Raw genomic sequence first — 17,638 nt, 5'->3', positions numbered from 1 at the left:
ACAACCACCCCAAAGTGAAGGTATTATTATCCCCCGTATTATACCAAAGAATCTGAGGCTCAGAGTGGTTATGTAACTTGCACATGGTCACAGGGTTAGGAAGTAGCAAACCAAGTAAAAGATCTCCTCAAAGGAACATCATAGAAAAAAAAATGTTGAGGAATTCGGGTGTCCTATGAGTCCATCTTGTGGTGGCTGGCTTGCCCAGGCTGCTGCCATCTGTTACACATGCGCATGGGAAAGCAAAACTCAGTCCATCAGATAATGTCTGAGAGCAATCAGTGCTTTGTCAAGCCCAGCAAGCCACCATTCACCAATGGGCATAAAACCAAAGCATTGTGTTTGGGAACAGAACTGTTAATACAGACGCAGTCTAGTGATTGCATTATCGACTCCCTAAGTTACAAGGCTCTGGTCTGGGTCCCTGTTTACCCAGCTTCATTTGTAGTTGCCTTTCCCTTTCTCTCTGGGCTCCAGCCAAATAGCACCTGGCTATCCCTCGGGGCCACCATGTTCCTTCCTGTCTCAGACCCTTGGCTACTGTTCTCCCTCTAATTGTCCTTCCCACAGTGTCCCTTCCCAGTACCACTCAGTAACTTTCATTAGAAAGAGCCTTTATGGGGACAGGGACTTTGTCTGACTGGTTCAACAAAGTAACCCCGCAGCTGGAACACAGTTAACACTCGATAAACATCTGTCAAGAGGATGAATGAATGAATGAATATTTCAGACTTCAGTTCATACCTTGCTTCCTCAGTTCAGCCTTTTGTGGGCCACATCTTCCTTGTGAAACGCTCCTACTACTTACCTACTTATCTCTTTATTTTAAATGTACATACATGTATGTATGTGTGATTATTTGTCTGATGCCTGGCCCAAGACTATAAGCTCCATGAGGGCAAGGACTACTCCTGTTTGCTCACCTCGATGCTCTCAAGAATGGCCTTATCATGGTGTGCAATAAGTGTGGGCTGAATAAATAAATGGCCAAGCAAGTCTTAGAGAGGTCAATTTCTTCTGAGCTATTTTCATAATAAAGTACTTAGAGGAACTGAGAAAAAAAAAATAGGTCAGGAATCTACAGATGAGGAAGGCATTTAAAGTCAGTAGGTAGTTTAGCCACATTCCTGGTGCTTTAGGGCCACTGGAGCTTACAGTGGGGATAAAGAGGGGACAGTGGCTTTGTGCCTGAGTTCTTACCACTGTGCTGCAGTCTCTCTTCCATTCTTTTTGTCACATGAGTGGGACTTACTTAAATATGGCATCTCATGATTCATCTTCTGTTTGAGAGTGCAGCATTGTTAATATGCAAATCTTACTGAGATTTGCATGAAATATACAAATATTTCATCCAATATTTACCCTTTTCTGTGTGTATAACATGTTAAGATCTTCTATATCCTTAAGTAAGATTTTTTTGAAGTCATGTCTAGATGGTCAATTGTTTTTTCTCCAAAAGAACACATTCCTGATTTTAAAATGAAAATCAGTGGGGAAATGAGATTCACTTAAAAGTCCATTGCCTTGTAGCCATTTCTGATGGAATACACATGCTCGGTAAGTGAAGGGACACTCCTTTGAGGTTAATTTGATTTACTACTCATACAATTCCTAAAGCATACAGTGACAGGCAGAAGATGTGGGCAATGAAACTCTGGAGGGATGTGTAAAATCTTCCTGGGAGCCAAAGGCTGTTTCGTTTTTGTGGCTTGGTTTGCAGGGACTGCCTGGCAGATCCCAATGCTCCTCAACTGCATGGGCAAACTTAAAACCTGGACATGTGGGGGCCAGAGACAGGGCTGGGACAAGCTGCCAACTGACAAATGAATTCCCCACAGACCACCCTGCCACTTCCTATTTGCTGGCAAAATTTTTGTCATCTGTGCCCACACATGGACTGTCTTGGGCATGGGCAGGCTGATGGGCATAGGAGGTAGCCTGAGTCCTCTGAGGCCCCAAATATTCCAGAATTCCTGAAAATGGGCAGAGCCCACAGGAGTCCAAAGCATGCAGAATGCAGGGTGCAGGGGCTGGTGGCTGACGCCTGCTGAGAACCGAGACAGCCAATCGTCCAACTCCCACGCACTCCTAGAGCCAGATGTCATTTTCACCTCTATTTTGGTGCTAGCTGGGGGAGGGGATATCTTTGAAACAAGGTAATTTTTTTTTTTTTTTTTTTTTTGTCATCTGCCCCAGTAAGCTGGGTGGGTCCTGATGCATAGCAGGGAGAAATTCTAACAATAAATCCCCTTACTCTGTGTGTGTGTGTTGGGTAGGGGGTTGGGGGGGGCGGGTCAGGGGTAAAATATACATTACATAAAATATATCATTTTAATTATTTTTAAGTGTGCAATTCAGCATCATTAAGTACATTTACAAGTTGTGCAACCATTATCCTATCCATTTCCAGAACATTTTCATCATATCAAACTGAAACCCTATGCCCATTAAACAATAACTCTTCCCAGGCCCTGGTAACCTTATTCTACTTTCTGTCTCTATGAATATGACTATTCCAGGAAACTCACATAAGTGAAATCATATCTTTGTCCTCTTATGTTCAGCTTATTTCATTCAGCATCTTATTTAAAAGGTCATCCACACTGTAGCTTGTGTTTTAAGAAAGAATTTTATTTTATTCTATATAAGAAATAATTTTATTTCTTTCTAAGGCTGAATAGTATTCTATTATATATATTCATACATATATATGTGTATATATATATACACACATCACATTTTGTTTATCTGTTCATCGGTGATGAACATTTTAGCTATTATGAATAATGCTGCAATGAACATTGATGTACAGGCACCTGTTTGAATCACAGCTTTCACTTCTTTTGGGTGTGTAACTAGGAGCTGAATTGCTGGATCATATGGCAATCCTATGTGTCAATTCTTGAGGAATTCTCAAGTTATTTTCCACAGTGGCAGCACCGTTTTAAATTCCCACCAAAAATGCATGAGGGTTCTAATTTCTAGACGTGCTCACCAACACTAGTTACTTCCCTTTATTTTAAAATAATAGCCATTCTAATGAAGTGAAGTGATAGCTCATTGTGGTTTTGATTTGCATTTCCTTAATGACTTATGATGCTGAGCATCTTTTCATATGCTTATTGCTATCTGTAATGTCTAGTCAAGCCCTTTGACCATTTTTGAATTAAGGTGTTTGTTTTTGGTTTTGAGACAATCTCACTCTGTTGCCCAGGCTGGAGTGCAGTGGCACAATTTTGACTCACTGCAACCTCTGCCTCCTGGGTTCAAGCGTTTCTCGTGCCTCAGCATCCCAAGTAGCTGAGATGGCAGGTGTGTGTCACCATGCCCGGCTAATTTTTGTATTTTTAGTAGAGACGGGGCTTCGCCTTGTTGGCCAGGCTGATCTCGAATTCCTAGCCTCAAGCAATCCACCTGCCTCGGCCTTCCAAAGTGCTGGGATTCCAGGTGTGAGCCATTATGCCCAGCAAGGTGTTTTTTTTTTGTTGTTGTTGTTGAGTTGTAGGAGTCCTTTGTATGTTCTGAATATTAATTTCTATCAGATACATGATTTGCAAATGTCTTCTTTCATTCTGTGGGTCGTGTTTCACTCTCCTGATAGTGTCCTTTGATGCAATTTCCTTGCTCTTGTGTATAATACTTCCCAGTTTACAAAATACTTACAAGTATTTGCTTTATTTTTAATGTCACAAGCAATACATGAATATAGACCCCTCACTAAATTAAAAATTTTTTCAAGCCATACAGTTAAGCTAAAGTCAACTTTAAGCTCCATTCCCAAATCCCAGCATAATCCCATGAGATAAAGCCTTATCAGTTTGGTATTTATTCATTCAGATCTTTCCCCATACATCTGCATGAATTTCCTTCATTCAACAAATACTTATTGAATGTCTACTATAAGCCAGGCATTGCCATAGGCCCTGGGGACACAGAGGTAGCAACACAGACAAGGTCCTTACCCTGATGGAATTTACATTCTAGCTGGGGAGGGGAGGATGCATGCAACAGTAAATAAGAAAATCTAGATTGTGAAAAGCATTGCTAAGGAAATAAACAGGATGATACGATACAATGATCTGTGGGGGAGGGGATAGAAGGCCATGCTGGGGAGGAGACATTTGAACTGAGATCTAAAGCCATCCATCCAGCTGAAGACCTGGAGGAAGAGCATTCAGACAGAGGTAACAGCGGGGCAGGAACAAACTTGTCCTGTATGAGGGCAGACAGAATCCTGGAAGGCGTGACCAGCAGTGGTCACAAAAGGAGAATGAGAGTGAGATCGGAGTGCTGGAGACCAGGGAAGGTGATATGGTTTAGATCTGTATTCCACACACATTTCCTGTTCAATTGTAATTCCCAGTGTTGGAGTGGGGCCTGGTGGAAAGTGATTGGATCATGGGGACAGATTCCCCCCTTGGTACTATGTCACAATAATGAACAGATAGTGAATGAGTTCTCATGAGATCTGATTGTTTAAAAGTGTGTGGCACCTTCCCCTCTCTCTCTTCCTTCTGCTCTGACCATGAGAAGTGCTGGCTCCCCCTTCACCTTTTGCCATGATTGTAAATTTCCTGCGGCCTCCCCAGAAGCAGAAGCCACTATACTTCCAGTACAGCCTGTGGATCTGTGAGACAATTAAACCTCTTTGTAAATTACACAGTCTCAGGCATTTCTTCATAGCAATGCAAGAATGAATGAATACAGAAGGCATTTGGGTTTTATTTTAAGAGCAATTAGAAGACGTTAGAGCCAGATGCAGTGGCTCATGCTTATAATCCCAACACTTTGGGAGGCCAAGGTGGGAGGATTGCTAGAGGCTGGGAGTTTGTGATCAGGCTGGGCAACATAGCCAGACTCCATCTCTACAAAAAGAGAATTTTAAAAAATTAGCCAGGCATGGTGGTGCACACCTGTAGCCCCAGCTACTCATAAGGCTGAGACAGGAGGATCACTTCAGCCCAGAAGTTTGAGGCTGCAGTGAGCTATGATTGCACCACTGCCCTCCAGCCTGGAAAACAGAGTGAGAAGCCTGGGAGGTTGAGGCTGCAGTGAGCCATGATCACACCGCTGCACTCCAGTCTGAGCAACAGAAAGAGACCCCATCTCTGGGAAAAAAAAAAAAAAAAAAAAAAGATTAGAGGATTTTTAGCAAGAGAGTGAATGTGAATGACTTGTATTTTTAGAATATTCCTAGGATTTCCACGTAGAGACGAGTTTGGAGAATGTTGAAGATATTCAAAGTAGGGTGGGGACGGCTCGAATTAGGGCAGCAAGAGTGAAGGGAGAAGTGAATGGCTTCAAATTGAACTTTGGAGTCTTGTGATGGTTGTGATGAAAGCATAAAGGAAATAAAGAGACCAATAATGATTCTTGGGTTTTTGACTGGCGCAGTTGAGTGGGGTGGTACCGTTGCCCAGTTCAGAAAAGACATGGGCAGAGTAGGAAAGGGCAGCCCTGTAACAGAGGGTTCTGTTTTGGATCTGTCATGTTTATGATGTCTGGTGAGATGTCAGAGAGTTGAGATATATGAGTTTGGAGTCTCAGAGAGAGGTGGGATGTGATATAGAACAGTGGGAGTCCTCATGATATTTCATGATCATCCAGGAAGGAAATACGGCTACAGAAGGACATTCAATATAGCCCGGGACACACCAATATTTAGACATTGAGAAAAGTAGGAGGAGACAGCAGAGGACCTTGAGAAGGGATGGCCAGAGAGGTGGGGGGAAGAGGCTTAAGAGAGTGAAAAATCGTAACATCCAAGAAGAAAATTCTTTTTTTTCTTTTTTTTGAAACTTAAAAATCCCTCTAACATTGTTTATTATACAAGTGAATCCTGATCCTTGTAATGAGCTTATTGCTAGGATTTCTCTCTTTCCTTCCTTCCTTCCTTCCTTCCTTCCTTCCTTCCTTCCTTCCTTCCTTCCTTCCTTCCTTCCTTCCTTCCTTCCTTCTTTCTTTCTTTCTTTCTTTCTTTCTTTCTTTCTTTCTTTCTTTCTTTCTTTCTTTCTTTCTTTCTTTCTTTCTCTTTCTTTCTTTCTCTTTCTTTCTCTCTCCCTCTCTCTCTCTCTCTCTCCCTCTCTCTCTCTCTCTCTCCCCCCCCCCCCTTTCCTCTCCTCTCCTCTCCTTTCCTTTCCTTCCTTTCTTGAAATGGAGTCTCGCTGTCTCACCCAGGCTGGAGTGCCAATAGCATGATCTTGGCTCACTGCAACCTCCGACTCCCAGGTTCAAGTGATTCTTCAGCCTCAGCCTCCTGAGTAGCTGGGATTACAGGAGCCCACCATCATGCTCAGCTAATTTTTGTACTATTGTAGAGACAGAGTTTCACCATGTTGGCCAGGCTGGTCTCGAACTCCTGACCTCAGGTGATCTGCCCACCTCAGCCTCCCAAAGTGCTGGTATTACAGGCATGAGCCACTGCACCTGGCCTATTGGTAGGATTTCTAGTAGCAAGCACAGGCACCAGAGTTTCCAAACTTTTTGGACTTACAGCAAAGGAGGACGGCTACCAGCAAGGTCTGGTCGTTCTGGATGAGGAAGTCTTTGATCTCCTTCTTGGAAGCCTCATCCATATATTTCTGGTAATAGGCCACCAGGGCTTTGGAGATGGACTGATGGACAGCACAAATCTGGGCCACATGACTACCACCCTTCACATGGACACAGATGTTCACACCAGCAAATCGCTCTTTGCCCAGAGCAGAAGTGGTTCCAGCAGCTTGTATTGCAGCATGCGCAGCTCGATCATCTCCAGAGGCCACCCATTCACCTTGATGAGGCCATTGCTGTGTTTGCCATGAGTCACAGCTGTGGCCCTTTTCTTGCATCCAAAGACCTGCGCATATTGCAGCAGGCCCTTGGACAGCATGGCTACAGGCATATATTAGAGATCCTCACTGCACGGTGCTGCAACCAGAAAAAGGAAGAAAATTATTTCAAAAAGGAAATACATTTGTGTCTGTTTGCAATCTCTCTTCCATGATGCTTTTTAAAATGAGGCAGCAGACACCTGTGTCAGCTGCTGCTGAGAGTTGAATTAAGTGAGGCAAGAGAAATGTAACATTTGCATTTTGCAGCACAGAGACCATCTTGTCAAGAGCAGTTTCAGTAGAGTGGTGGAGACAGAAGGGAGCTGGAATGGTGTGAGTGGCTTAACATGATAATAATAGCTGAATTTATATAAAACTTACCATGTGCCAGACACTGATCTAAGTGCTTTACATATATTAATCTGTGCAACAGCTCTTTGAGGTAGGTACAATTATTATCCTATTTTACAGATAAGGAATAGATCTTTAAGTAATTTGCCCAAGATCACACACATTAGGAAATGATAAAACTGGAATTTGAACCCAGACAAAACTGGTTGATCTGGCTCCAGGGAATAGAGACAACCCTTTTGAGAAGTCTTGTTATAAATAAAGAGTGTATTAGTTAAGATAAGTACAGATGTTATAACAAATAAACCACCAAAATCTAGGCAGTTTAACTAAATAGAAGTTTATTTCTTCCTCTTTTAAATTCCAGTCAGTGATAGGAGTGGGAGAAGTGAGGATAGAGCTCTGCTCCATACAGTCTTTCAGGGATCCAAGCACTTACCTTATGGCCTAGATATCTTCAACACATGGCACCCTTAGTTTCCCTAGGTGTCAACATCAACCTGGCAGAAGAGGAAAGAGAATGTGGAGGATCGTGTAGAATTTTATGGGCCACGCCTGGAAGTTGCATACACCACTTCCGCCCACATTCTGTTATCCAGACCTCAGTCTCATGTTCCCATGGGTTATGCTAAAGGAGCCGGGAAGTGTGGTCCCTGGCTGGGCAGCCACTGCCAGCAGCAGCGCTACACTGTGCAAAGAGGCCATGGATTTTTGGTGGACAGTTGTCTGTCTGCCCCAATGAGCAAAGACATGGTGAGAAAGATATGTGTGAAAGGAGATTTGTTTTTGAATATGGGAAATACTGGAGCATGTTTGTGTACTGACAAGAATGACGGAGTAGGGAGGCGGAATCTAATGATGCAGGAGAGAGGGGATAATTGCAGGCGCAAAGTCCTCAGCAAGGTGATAGCAGATGAAGGGATTGTCCTTTGAAAGGAGCTGGAGGGAGGTTGGGAGGTTGGCAGGGTGAGGGAAAATTGATGTTGGCACATGTTCAAGAAGGATTGGAGATTTCATCGTGGGAGGCACAGTTGTCCCTGGCTGAGGGCTTCTGGTCTTTTTTGGTTGAAGTGTTAAGAAAGGTCATCAGCTGGATGTGACGTGGGGAAAGGATATGGGAGATGGGAAGTGCGAGAATGTACAAAATAATCATTTTAGACAGAGAAAAGAAACTTAGTAGAGAAACACTTTAGAATTACCAGGTTGTGTTGCGTGACCATTTGAGGTTTGTGGTTATGCATATAAAATGAAAATTACCTCCAGAAATTGTGTGTGTGTGTGTGTGTGTGTTTATATTAATGGTGTTTATCATTCTCTGTGTATTATTTAGCAACTTGCTTTGTCTCTTTCCTATGTGCTGTATGTTCAGTATTCTGCAGAATGGATGCACCAGAGTTTATTCAGCCATTCCCCAGTGATGACAGCTAGGTCATTTCCAGTTCTTTACTACGACAAGGAAAGCTGCAGCAAGGATTCTTTGCCTGCTGCCTCGTGCACACATGACTGTTTCTCCAGAGATACACTAAGAAGTAGATTTGCTGGATCATAAGAGAAGTACACTTGAAGTTTTAGTAGCTTCTATCAAATTGCCCTCCAAAGTGACTTCACTAATTGATACTCCCATCAGCAGAATATGAGAGTACTGCCCACATCTTCATCCACCCTACATTCAATCAAACTTACTATTTTGCTTGTCTGGTAGAATAAAAAATGGTCTTTCATTATTTTAATTTACATTTCCTTTATTATCAGGGATATTGCAGCTTCCCATAGATTTTTGGCCATTTGAATCTCTCCTCTTGTGATTTTTCCTTTCATATTCTTTTCCTGTTTTCTTGAGCATTGTTTACTTTTTCATATTGACTTATAGCAGATTTTTACATATTTTGAATAGTATTTGTATATTGTAATTATTACAATTTTTTTAGTTGGCTGCTAGTTTTCAATTTTGTTGATGGTGTCTTTTTTTTTTTTTTTTTAAGAGACAGGGTCTCACTCTGTCACCCAGGCTGGAGTGCAGCAGTGTAATCATAGCTTACTATAGCCTCAAACTCTTGGGCTCAAGTGATCCTCCTGCCTCTCAAGTAGATGGAACCACACGTGTGCACCACCACACCTTGTTTTGTTTTGTTTTTTTTTTTTTTTGTAGAGACAGGGTCTCACTCTATTGACCAGGCTGGTCTCCAACTGCTGGACTCAAGCAATCCTCCCAGCTTGGCTTCCTAAAGTGCTGGGATTACAGATGTGAGCCACTGCACTGGGTCATGTTGGTGGTATCCTTTTATGTAGTTAAATTTATTGATATCTTCCTTAATGCTTTTATATTAAGTGCCTTATTACACAAGCTTTCCCTATCACTAATTCATAAAAATAATATCCTATATTTTCTTCTAATTCTTTTGTAGTTTTTAAAAATAAACTTTTAATTTTTTTTTTTTTTTTTTTTTTTTTTGAGACGGAGTCTTGCTCTGTCGCCCAGGCTGGGGTGCAGTGGCCGGATCTCAGCTCACTGCAAGCTCCACCTCCCGGGTTTACGCCATTCTCTTGCCTCAGCCTCCTGAGTAGCTGGGACTACAGGCGCCCACCACCTCGCCCGGCTAGTTTTTTGTATTTTTTAGTAGAGATGGGGTTTCACCGTGTTAGTCAGGATGGTCTCGATCTCCTGACCTCGTGATCCACCCGTCTTGGCCTCCCAAAGTGCTGGGATTACAGGCTTGAGCCACCGCGCCCGGCCTTAATTTTGAGATAATTGTAGATTCACATGGAGTTGTAAGAAGTAATATAGAGAGATCCATGTTCCCTTTATCCAGTTTCCACCAATGGTAACATCTTGGAATATCACAACTAGGACACTGACATTGGACTTGACATTGATACAGTCAAGATACAGAATGATTTTCCCACCACAAAGAGCCCTTGTGTTGCCCTTTTAGAGCCACACCCACTTCCCTTTCCCCACTCCCCCACCCACTGCCACCCCCTCTTTAATTCTGGCAACCACTAGTCTGCTCTCCATTTCTATGATTTTGTCATTTCAAGAATGTTGTATAAAAGGAATCAACTGTATGGGACCTTTTGAGATTGACATTTTTTTCAGCCAACATAATGCCCTGAAGATTCATTCAGGTGGTTTTGTGTATCGATAGCTTGTTCCCTTTTATTGCTGAGAAGTAATCCGTGGTGTGGTTGCACTCCATTTGCTTAACCATTCATTGAAGGATATCTGGGTTGTTTCCAGTTTGCAGATATTTTTGTATAAGTTTTTGTGTGAACTTAAGTTTTCATTTCTCTGGGATAAATATTGAAAAGTACAATTAAGACTTGTGATAGATGCACACTTAGTTTTTTAAGAAACTTCCAAACGATTTTCCAGTGGCTATGCCATTTTACATTCCCATCTGCAAAATAAAAGTGATCCATTTCTTCGTATCCTGGTCAGCATTTGATGTTGTCACTATTTTTTATTTTAGCCATTTTGATAGATGTGTGGTAATATCTCATGTGGTAGTCTTGGCACTTTCCTAATGGCAAAGGATGTTGACCATCTTTTCATGTGCTTATATCCAGAAGTACACCATTTTTGGCTAAATGTCTGTTCATGTCTTTTGCCCATTTTTGAATTTGATTCTTTGTTTTTCATTGTTCAGTTTTGAGAGAAATTTATGTATTCGAGGTGCTAGTCCTTTGTGTTTTGCAAATATCTTCTCCCAATCTTTAGATTGTCTTTTCATTCTCTGTACAAGATCCTTCACAAAGCAAGTTTTCAGTTTTGATGAAGCCCAATTTATCGATGTTCCTTTTATGGATAATACTTTTGGTGTTAAGGCTGAGAACTCTGTCTAGCCCAAAACCACAAAAATATTTCTCACATGTATTTTCTTCCTAAAAGTTTTGTAGTTTTAGGTTTCACATTTATGTTTGTGATTCATTTTGAGTTAATTTTTGTATACAGCCTGGAGTCTAGGTCAAGTTTCACTTTTTTACTTATGGATGTTCAATGGTTCCAGGACCATTTGTTTACAAGGCTACCCTTCATCCATTGGATTGCATTTGCATCTTTTTCGAAACTCAGTTGGGCATATCTGTGTAGGTCTATTTCTGGGTTTTCCATCCTTTACCATTGATTTATGCTTCCATCCCTCCACCAATACCACACAGTCCTAATTATCATAGCTATATAACATCTTTTCTTATGCATTTTTCTTCCATGTGAATATAATCATCACCTTGTCTATTTTAATGAAGAATTCCAGTGAGATGGTTGTTGGGATTGCACCAAATTTATAGATAATTTTATAAGAGATATTTTTATAATATTGAAATTTCCCAGTGTAGTAGAATATATATCTCCCTTTATTTGGGTCTTCTTTCATGTCCATCATTAAGTTTTATGGTTTTCTTCGTAAGTTTCTTCCATTTCTTTTCAGGACTGGTACTAAATATTTTGTGAATTTTAATTGTGCTGTACAGACAATTTATTAACATATAATATCAAGTGGTCACTATCATATAGGAACACAGCCTTTCACACAGCTGTTCCCATGAGATACTCAGGAACCCTCTGTGGTAAGCAATGTTTGAACCGTCTTATGGAAGAAGAGACTGAAGCTCAGAGAAGGAAGCCTGGGGCCAAATGCAGATCCCCCGGCTCTAAGTGCCAGGCACAGAAAGCTTCCACTCCAGGGAAGGCTCTCGAATGTGAAGATAGTGGAGCTGCAGGGTCTCCCTTTGGCTTACAGAGTGTGGACCCAGCAGACAGTTCATGGCCTCCCAGCGAGGCTCCAAGAAGACCTAACTACAGCCCCATTTTTCCTGCTGCTTCACCTTTGTCTCTCACAGGCGAGGTCTGCCTTTCTCTTCAGGGGGACAAGTGCCTGACTCTGTGACCAAGGCAGAGACCAACTTGGTAAATGGATGCTATGGTCATTAAAAGATTAGAGGATCATTAAACCCTGGGTTTGGTGATGGGGGTCAGGTGGCTGAGCACTCCCTGAGGACAAGATGAGAGATTCGTATGGAGGAGACAGGTTAGAACCAAATTCCTGGCTTGGGCAGCAAAGGGGTTGAGGAATGAAGGAGACCAGGGCGAATGATGACACCCTGTACAGGGAGGCAGGCCAGAGAGCAGAAATTGAGGGGTCTGGCCAGTGGTTTGGGAGGCACATGAGGTGCGGTGCGGAGTGGGATGGTCTGGGAGTCTGAGGAGCAAGAGAGCTGTAGATCACATCTGTGGGTTAGAAGTGAGCTGGGGGAGCTTCACCATGTGTGTGATCCTTGGCTTCTCTGTTTATTTCCTTGCTTATCTCACTCAGGATTCATCATGGTGTCAGTAAGAGACCTAGTCTGTGTCAGGAGGCCAAGCGAGGCAGGATGGGTACCCTGGGGCCAGCATCTTGCAGAGGTGTCAGTGGGAAGCAGAATGAGAGAGTTCCTCAGAAAGAAGGAGACTCGAGGCTGGAATCCCACCTACTCTTCCTTGCCTGAAATACTCGTTTCGGTTGCACCAGGCAAATTCAGGGTTTGCTACTAATGATGTTGATTTAGCTTCTTAGCTTTGTGATCATAGCTATTTTCCCATCTGTAAAATATGGATAATAATTCTACCCAGTTCCCTAAATTGTAGAATGCTCATCACTGGAGATTCGGGGTGGTAGAATAGATTATTTTATGCAGTACGTGGCCATACCTTTAAACAATGATAAATAACACAGTGAGAAATACATCTCTTTTTTCTTTTCCCCCAGATTTGCCTGATGACGTAAGGAGAAAGTCTCCTCCTCAGAATGCCTCAGCCTCAAACAGGGTATCCAAAAGGCAATGCAATGATAACATCGTACTGAATTTTGCAGATATTCATGACAAGTGATAATGAATATAAAACTTCCTTTAAAGGTTAAGTGGGTTTGAGCTGTACACGGTGGCTCACGCCTGTAATCCCAGCACTTTGGGAGGCCAAGGCAGGCAGATCACTTGAGGTCAGGAGTTGGAGACCAGCCTGGCCAACATGGTGAAACCTTGTCTATACTAAAAATACAAAAATTACCTGGGCGTGGTGGTACGTGCCACGAGAATTGCTTGAACCCAGGAGGCAGAGCCTGCAGTGAGCCGACATTGCACCACTGCACTCCAGCCTGGGTGACAGAGTGAGACTCTGTCTTTTAAAAAAAAAAAAAAAAAAAAAAAAAAAAGGTTAATGGATTTAAGCTTTTCTAAAGGTAATTGATTTAAAAGAAAATTGATTTAAAGAAAAGAAATAAGAAATGGTACAGGTGGTGTGCAAAAGACAAGGCAGAAATCTTAAATGTGGTAAGCAAAGGATCCAAGTTTGGGGTGCAGGGTAGTGGTGTGGGGAGGTGTAAATGGAAATAACATGTTCAAAGACTCGGCCCAGTACCTGGAACATAGAAAGGGCTCTGTCAATGATGCATGACAATAACTGTCGTTTCCCTTCAAGTGAAGTTTGCCAGATTCAGCAAATAAAATCAGTGCACTCCCAGTTTAATTTGAATTTCAGATAAACAATAGGATTTTGTAAGTATAAGTATGTCCCATGCAATATTGGGAACATACTCATCCTTTAAAAAGTATTTATTATTTGATTAAAATTTAAATGAAACTGAGTGACCTGTGTTTTATCAGGCAGCCCTACTTCTCATGCCTTCCCTGGAATGCAGGTGAATTGGACATGGCTTAGAGACCCTGGGATGTCACTCGGGCTGCCTGTCGCCCACCAGAGACTTGGGCAGAAGATGATCAGGGGATGTGGAAGTTCCTGAGGAGGCCACAGCATGCCGAGAGCAGCCTCCAGCCGGGACACTAGACACCCCTGCCCTCCCCACAACCCTGGCTTGGCCATTTGACTCTCCGGTTTCCTGTGTCCTGTCTTCCACCTGTCTGTGATGGGGAGGGGACCAGAGTGGCCCGGGAGGGAAGTGTGTTACAGACATAGAGAGGAGCTAGGAACACTCAGGATTCCGCTACGTGATGTTGAAGGCCTTCCACAGGGACCTGAGCCCAGAGGAAGAGATTTTACGAGTATCAAGCTGAACTCGGTCCTCCTCTCCACCTCGCTCTCCTGTCCGCGCTGAGCCAGGCAAGGAAACCTCTTCCATGCATAGAAGGGCGGGAGCTTGGCCCGCAAAGGGGACTCAGGCTTTGTCACTTTTCCTTTCTTTTTTTTTTTTTTTTTTTTTTTTTTTTGAGACGGAGTCTTGCTCTGTCACCCAGGCTGGAGTGCAGTGGCTGGATCTCAGCTCACTGCAAGCTCCGCCTCCCGGGTTTACGCCATTCTCCTGCCTCAGCCTCCCGAGTAGCTGGGACTACAGGCGCCCACCACCTCGCCCGGCTAGTTTTTTGTATTTTTTAGTAGAGACGGGGTTTCACCGTGTTAGCCGGGATCGTCTCTCGATCTCCTGACCTCGTGATCCGCCCATCTCGGCCTCCCAAAGTGCTGGGATTACAGGCTTGAGCCACCGCGCCTGGCCATCTTTTCCTTTCATTACCCTCCCTGGCCATGCTGAGCAGAGGTTCTCTGCCAGGCCACAGCGGCAGATGTCCTGGTCCTTCTCAAGGATCCGTCCCCACATACTCACACACACCACACTCACAGCACACACACCACACTCACCACACACTACACATACACACCACACACACTCACAACATACACAACACACCACCTACACACCGCACTCACCACACACCACACACACTACACACACGCCACACACACCACACTCACTACACACACCACACACCACACTCACAACACACACACTACACTCACACACACCACAATCACCACACACCACAATCACAACACACACACCACATGCCACACATACACACCACACACACCATACACACACACCACACTCACCACACACACAACCACATACACACTGCACACACCACACTCACAACACACACCACACTCACCACACACAACCACATATACACCACACACACACCACACTCACAACACACACACCACATTCAACACACACACCACGCTCACCACACATTCACACCACACACACCACACTTATGACACACACACCACACTCACAGCACACACACCACAGACACAGCACACTCACCACACACTCGCACCACACACACCACACTCACAACATACACAACACACTCACCACCCACACACCACACTCACCAAACACACACCACACTCACCAAACACACACCACACACACACCACATACACACCATACTCACACACCACATTCACCACACACAACCACATACACACCGCACACACCACACACACCACACACCACACATACCACAGACACAACATACACAACACGCTCACCACCCACACACCACAGTCACCAAATACACACCACACACAACCACATATACACCACACATACCATATACACACACCACACTCACAACACACTCACGCCACACACATACCACATACCACACTCACCAAACACATCACCCTCACCACACACTCCCACCACATACACACTACATTCACAACACACACTCATACCATACTCACAACACTGACATCATGCACACACCACGCTCACCACACACTTGCACCATATACACACCAGACTCACAACACACAACACACAACACACTTCCCAAACACAACACACACACTATACAACAACACACACTGACACCATACACATACCACACTCACAACACACACCACGCTCACAACACATAAAACAACACACACTCACACCACAGACATGCCACACAACACACAACATACCCTCATGGCACACTCACTACACACGACTCACACCGTACCACACTCACAACACACAACACACACTCGTTCTATACTCAATATACACTGACACCACACACATACCATACTCACCACACACTCACATCACATACACACCACACATAACATACTCACATCACAGACTCATACCACACAATACACACTTACAACACACAACACCCACTCACATGACACACCACATACATATACCACAGTCACCACACTCACACCACACACAAACTCAAACACACATCACACCGCACATTCATACCATACTCACACAAAACACACAGCACACTCATACCACACCCACACCACACACACCACACTCAATACATGCACCACATTCATATCACACTCACAACACACAACACACTCATACCTCCCTTACAACATGGATTCACAACACACACAACACACCACATACAGCAGACACTACACACACCCACACTCACCACACACAACACACTCAAAACACACACAATGTACACATACACAGCACACACATACACACATGTATCCACGTTCACACCACACACATCACACAAGCATACACACACACCACACCACAGACATACACACATATAGTACACCCCACATATCCACACCACACCATATACACACACCACATGCATATACAACACACACACACACCACACATATGCACCACACATATATACACACTCACAACACACACACACACACACACACACCCCCCTTGTCAGCTTCAGCAAAGCATGACTGACCCCTTCCACTTACTAACTCAGCTCTTTTCAGGGGATGGGGATCTTCAGCCCAAGACTTCAGAGGACTTCAAGCAATGCTCCCGGTCTCTGAGCTGAGAGGCCAAGCAGGAGCACGTGGTCATAACTGCCCCGGCCTGTGTGCTCAGCTCCCCTCCCCCGCCCCATGCCGCTGTATCTCTGTGCTCTACGGTAGAACCCACTTCAACTCTCCCCATCTCCTGGGGGCTGACCCTGCCTGCCAGGGACATCGTGAGGGAGCAGAGTTTAAATGAGACGCACTCTCATTTAAATTAGCAAGAGCCTGTCACAATCTAGGGAGAAAGGCCTCAGAAATCTGTGGATGCTCATGTCTGGAAAAGGGCGACTGTGGTTCATACCAAACTGAGAAGAAAGAGATTCATGAGCCCCGCCTGCCCCATGGCATTGATCAGCCCCGTTACTCACATCCACAGAGTAGGGTGACACAGCCACTGTCTAATGCTTACTCATGCACTGCCTTCTAGCTTGGGTGTCTGGTGTGTGTGTGTGTGTGTGTGTGTGTGTGTGTGTGTCCTTCCTGGATAGACTGAAATCCCTCTACAGCAGAGAGACCTCTCCTTCCTCAGTGGCCTTACAGAGATACAATAGGTGCATAATAATTACTGCCTGCCCTGCTCAGAGCTTCTGAGCATTCCAACGTGTGTGTGTGTGTGTGTGTGTGTGTGTGTGTGTGTGTGTACAAGGTAGTCTAGCTCCCATATTTGCTCTTAATGGTGTTATAATTTTTTTTTTATTTTTTTTGAGAGGGAGTCTTGCTTTGTCACCCAGGCTGGATTGCAGTGGTGTGACCATAACTCATTACAGCCCCATACTCCTGGGCTCAAGCGATGCTCCACCTCAGCCTCGCAAGCAGCTGGTACTACACGGGTGCGCCACCACACCTGGCCTGTGTTACTACCACTGCACACCTTCCTGTCAGT

The 17,638-nt window shown here is 44.0% G+C and overlaps 1 pseudogene; it reads right to left on the bottom strand.

Moving 5' to 3' along the window:
- Window positions 1–6,431: 6,431 nt before the first annotated feature.
- On the bottom strand, window positions 6,432–14,986 carry LOC126933908 (40S ribosomal protein S16-like; annotated as a pseudogene).
- Between the last annotated feature and the right edge of the window lie 2,652 nt (window positions 14,987–17,638).

This window comes from Macaca thibetana, chromosome 13 (genome assembly GCF_024542745.1).
Source record: "Macaca thibetana thibetana isolate TM-01 chromosome 13, ASM2454274v1, whole genome shotgun sequence".
Taxonomy (NCBI): Eukaryota; Metazoa; Chordata; class Mammalia; order Primates; family Cercopithecidae; genus Macaca; species Macaca thibetana.
This window is presented reverse-complemented; position numbering and strand designations above follow the sequence as displayed.